Here is a 6,000-nt window from a genome sequence, read left to right on the forward strand (position 1 = left end):
AGGCACTCGCTATTTTGCGAGCACACGATTTCCGACCGCACTGACTGGTTGGCGCATGCGCATTACAACCCATACGCATGCGCAGATGTGCGAACAGCGCTCGGAGCGAACGAGCGGCCACTTACAAGCGGCTCTGAATCAGGCCCCCTGTCCCACCAAGCAGAGGAGTAACAATGATACATAAACGTTGCCAAGACCAGCATCGCCAATCCCCCTATACTGGCATGACAATCTTCCAGATAGAAATACAACAAGGTAAGCCTCAGGGCGGGAGCAATCCCAGGCATCAGCATTCTAAAATAGTTCCACTGCAACTGTGAGAAAGCATCTAGTATGGCATTATCAACCCAAGGCATGTTGTGCGCTCCGCAACTAATGTTAGCCTCCAGACTGCAGGGTACTAGGACATGCTAAAAATGAAGGGCCCGAGGGGAGGGGGTTTGAAAGCTATTGATGGTCTGGATGACCCCCTGGTTATCACTCCAGAAGACAATACTTCTGTTGCGAAGACGCTCCTTCAGAGCTCGACCATGACTACTATTGGAAACAGCAGTATGTTGCATTAAGCAAAGCAGTGTGCCAATTCTGAGGCCAATATTCAGCATATCATTGGGATCTGAAACCAATCCCTAAAGCCAACAAACAAAAGGCCACATCAGTCAGATCAGGGTACCAACCCAACCATTACTCCAAGGCCAGCAGACTAATAGGAGAAGGGGCCTACTGAAGATCTTGCCAGGTTTCCCTCAAAGAGGAGGAGACAGGACAGGCTGACTTAATGCTGTCTTTTGTGACATGCCCTTACCGGCATAAAGTGCAACAGCCAGCACCTCTATCGCAGTGTCCAACATTAATAGCACAATATTTCCCCTTCTGAAATTACATACTCGGAAACCTAGCAGCCATCGCGGCTTCCTACCTGAGGCAGATTTTCTTGGGATCCTGCGCTACTAAATGATCTCCAGCCAGACCTCCCCGTCCCTAAATCCACTGGGCATACGGAAACCCTTGTCGTAATAATTCCAGGCTGACCCCTTAGATTTCAAATGCATCTCATGAATGAGAGGCATATAGAGACAGTTTCATGTGCTCCTTCGACCTGGATTTTATATAACACCCTGAAAAAGCAGTCAAGTTGGAATGACGCTCAAGCAAGCGCATAATCTTATGTGGCCTGCCTTGAGACTCTGAATAAGAACTGTTGCTCGTGGAAAAAGAGCTAGTACAATCACCAACATCAAAGCCACCCAGGCTTGATGGACCAGCCACCTCAGAAGCAGAAGGAATGGCACATGGCCCATCCCTCAAGTGTACGGAAGTGCCAACCCGATCAGACAGCATCTGGAACAGAAACAGAGGGAGCAGCAACATCAGGCAGTATAGGAGCAGAAGCACCAGAAACAGGAAAAGGGAGGCCTCCATATCTGAAGTACCCGGTGAAAGCCCCGACTCAAACAGCCCACAGAATTGGGTAAACCAATAAGAAAACGTGAAAATTGTGAGGAAAAACAACAGACAGGACTTGGGTCCCAGCCGGCTAAGTCGGAAAAGGAAGAGAAGAAGGGCCCGAAAAAAAGGAAAAGGAGGAACAAGGAAGAACGGCCCACTAAGGCCAGGGCAAATGGCAGTGAGACCAGAAGAAACAGGGGATAAGGAAAGCTGAGGTTCGGGGAGAGGGGCTAGAAGTGTACTGACAGTTGAAGCAAGCACCTACGGGGGGGGGGGGTCACAACAGGAAGACCATGGAGCTGCATGGGGAAGGAGGCCAGGAGGGTACGGTGCAGTGCACTTGCTTGCAGGGCAAGGGGAAACAAAGGCAGGATGCTGCACAATGGAGAGAGAAGATGGATGCTTGGTGGAGCTGCAGGGAGGCAGGGGAGGGCAGGCAGAAGCCACAGGGTCATCAAAGTGGGGGCAAGCATACTAAAAGAGGTGTCAGGAGGCATGGCTGCTAGAATGAAGAGGGCAAAACAAGGCTGAGGGAAAAAAAACTAATAAGCATAAAGGAATAGAATAATAAGACAGAGAAAGTAGAGCAAGGAGAGATAACTGTGGGCAGAAGATATATAGAAAAACAACAGAAAATGTTACAGTGTATTTACCTTGCTGAAATAGGCAGTAGAAGAGGAAGTAGATCCAGCCCCTTAAGTAAGATCCCAAAACGTTCCCTCACTAACAAGCTATTGGCTTTAGAAGTAAGTGCCACTCAAAGGGGACTAAGCATGCCTTAACCTATTACCTGCCAATACAGCTACTCCCCACCAAATGCATCGCTTATGTAGATCAGGCTAATAGGGGTGTGCCTGGCATAATCACGCCCCCAGACAGCCACGCCCCTTACTCCGCCCACTCACCTCTTCTGGGGCCAACCAAGTCTACATTATAATGTCCACTTTCTGAATGTAACCCATACCTGCATACTTTTTGCAGAATGAGAAGGTGGGCCGGCCCTGACGTCAGTAGTCCCCACCCCGTCACAGCAAAATGTCCCGATTTGCGAGTCAGCAGGGAGGGGGCGTGGCTGAATGACATTTTCACGGACCCGTGATTCTGATTTTTTATCTCCCCCATTCTGCCCACTTCATTAGGAAGTGGGTGGATGTGGTGACCCGGGCACTCTTCCAGGGGTGCGGAGGACTACCCAAAACATCGTGAGCCTCCTGCAACTTTCAGGAGAGTAGGTAAGTATGATGCACATATAATATTCTGCTCCCCTAAATTCCACTGTAACCAACAAAGATAAAGTGGTATCCACAAAGTACACAATGTTGAATTGTTTTTCTGCATTCATTGCTTCTATTAATTATTGCTTTCTTCTTAGAATGCCTTTAATGGATTCTGATGAACATGGCGGTCTCTGCCAGTGGAACATTGCAACATCATCATGTCTCATATGTAATGTGTACGTAGATGGAACAATCTGAACACTTTCTCTATCCCGATGAGATTTCCCATCGTAAAAGACTTTCCCTTCTTATAAATGTATTACAGCCAGGCACTTGTGTCATTTAATAAAACTGCAATTGGAAAGTTGTCTCATTATTGTCTCCTAAATCATTTATACCCCTTTTACACCGGAGCTAAAACCCGGGTTATTGCAGGGTTAACCCGGGCAGCTCCCTGGTGTAAAAGGGGAGAGAGTTGGATCGCCGGGTCGAGTGACCCGGCAATCCAACCCAGGAAAATAGCAGGATTTAACACGGGCGTACCCCGTGAAACCCTGCTGTGAGAACAGCGTACTACGGGTCACGATGACCTGGAGTGCACTCCAAGCGTCCACTTTCACGCCGGGAAAGCCGGGTCTATGCAGACCCGACTGCGGTGTGAGCGGCGACGACTCAGGAATATCCCGAGTCGGCGCCAGCTAAATTCCGGGTCTGATCCGGATAGGAACTCTGTTCCAATTTCGGGTCAGACCCGGAATTTTGGTGTAAAAGGGGTATAACAGTTAGACAAGAGCCTCTTATCACTACTCTGTGCCATTGTTAAGATGTAGATGCCCAAACTGGCTACACAGTATCCTCGCTCCTTCCATGTTCCAATATGCCTACACATAGGCCTGCCCTGAAGGAGTTGACAAATCTGAAATACTCTGTGCTGCTTTAATTGTTCTGAGGTTGTTCTAACTTCATCTCTCCTGTATGTTAGTATATTCTCGATTTTGAAGAATGAGTAATAAGTGCTCCGACCTTAATCAAATGCACTGATTAAATTCTAAGATTAAAAATATTGTTTTTCTGTCATTATTAATAGAGATGAGTTGATTCGATTCCTGGAATACAAACACACCCGAACTTAGTGGTTACGAGTCGAACCGAGCCTTGGCAAGGGTCTTCCCGCCAACTTCAGATCTCAAAATGAGGCAAAACATCACCTTTCCTGCGCCAGATCTCTTGTGTTTTGGTTTGCAGAATTTTCCTCGTTTTTTGGATTTCACATAAATGTCCCTCCTTTGTCATCGCACGCCATTTAACACAGAAGATCGGAGGGAAAGGGTGTGGACTGTGGACTACAGCAGTTTGAGGCACTGTGTTGTGTGTTCAGGGCCACCAAAACACCATTAGTAGCATTATGTTAAAGAGGCACTGTGTTATTTAAAAAAAAAACAACAACATAGGAGCACTGTGAGGCACGGTGTTGTGTGCTCAGGGCTCCAGGCACTGTGTTAAAAAAAAAGTCATTAGGAGCACTGTGTTATTTAAAAATGCCATAGGGTGCAACTGCCATAGGATCACTGTGAGGCATCAGGACCACACTGTGTGTTCTTCAGGATCTGTGTTAAAAAATAAAAATAAAACACTGTTATGTGCACTGTGTTAAAGCCATTAGGGTGCCATTACTAGGAGCGCTGTGAGGCACTGGGTTGTTGTCCAGGCATTGTGTTAAAAAATATTGTAATTTGGGTGCCATTATTAGGAGTGCTGTAAGGCACTGTGTTGTGTGTTCAGGCACTGTGTTACAAAGTAACGTCATTAGGGTGCCATTACTAGAAGCGCTGTGAAGCCTCGTTCTGAGATCTGAACTTGACGGGAAGATCTGGACCAATACTGAACTGCTCATCTCTAATAAAAATCTACTTAAGCTATACCAGAGGCGTATTAAGAGAGGAGAGGGCATTCCCCGTCTGAGGCCCCCTCCTCTCTCTCCGGCGGCCAGCAGCGCACTGACCGCAGCAGTAGACTCTGGGCACTAGTCTGTGCCCAGAGTCTACTGCATATATGCTGGTCACCAAGAAAATGGTGCGTCTGCCAATTTCCCAGTGACTTCCCCACTGCGCATGTGGAAAACGCAGACAAAATGGCCGTGGCAGCCATTTTTTAATGGCATTTAATGCAGCTCTGCTACAGCTGAGGCGGAACTTCTGAGAGGTAAGTATTAAAAAATATGGTTGCATTGTGTGCAGTGTGGGCCCCCCTGGACCCAGGGGCCCATGTGTACTGCACACCTTGCACCCATTATAGATATGCCCCTGAGCTATACACCAAGGGCCTGATTCAGAGCCGTTCGCTATTTGCGGTCGTTCGTTCAAAAACAAGGGGTGGCTATTCAAATGATCCGTTCGCAAATTGCAGTCTGTTCACACCTCTAAGTCTGAACGAGCGAGCAAAACATACGCTCGTTTATTTGTTAAAAACGCCCCCTGGCCGCTCGCACCATACGTCATGTCCGCTATTTATTAGATTAATCGAGTACATCGACCAGCGTATGAACTGCTCGCTATTCTTGTGGTTGGTTTTTGCTACCACAATCTTGCGAGCAGTTCTGGCTATAAAATAACCCAGTGACGTGGTCAATGACGCTGCTGTATTAATTATGCACACCCATAAAACGCCCGTTTTGACCTTTAAGCACGCCTGCGTTCTGATCTCCACTCCCCGTTTTCAAGCACTTTCCCCTGTTACCACCCACATACGCCTCATTCTGTCACTCAAAATAGCAGGCATTCGCTATATTGCGAGCACATGAATTTCGGCCGCACTGACTGGTTTGCGCATGCGTATAACGATCCGTACGCATGCGCAGATGTGCGAACATCGCTCGGAACGAGCGTACTGCCGCTAGCGAGTGGCTCTGAATGAGGGCCCAAGTATTCTTATGTTCATGCTCAGACTACTGACAGCTGTATTTGTAGATTAAGGTGACTTTGCTGTTTACACTGGAAGAATTGTGGAAAATCCTGAAATCATTTGTAGATTCAAACGTAAGCATATCTCCCTCTTACAGGAGTATTCCCAAATATTGGATGAGTACCTCAAAATGCGATTGATGGACAATAAAACACATTTGCGCAGGATCATATTTTTTGCAGATAGTAAATGAGCCTTTTATGTTTGTATGTTGCTGCATAGTTAGGTTTAGTCTTCTGAATAATCATCATAACAGAGAATGCCTATTGCACCACGACCAGTGCCCCCATATCAGCCCCTAAATCCATGTGTGAATACATAAAACTTAAACTACCCACATTTGGGCAAATGCAGAGTGTCATTAGAACAGAGC

Source organism: Taudactylus pleione, unplaced genomic scaffold, assembly GCF_031769625.1.
Source record: "Taudactylus pleione unplaced genomic scaffold, aTauple2 ptg000126l, whole genome shotgun sequence".
Classification (NCBI taxonomy): Eukaryota; Metazoa; Chordata; class Amphibia; order Anura; family Myobatrachidae; genus Taudactylus; species Taudactylus pleione.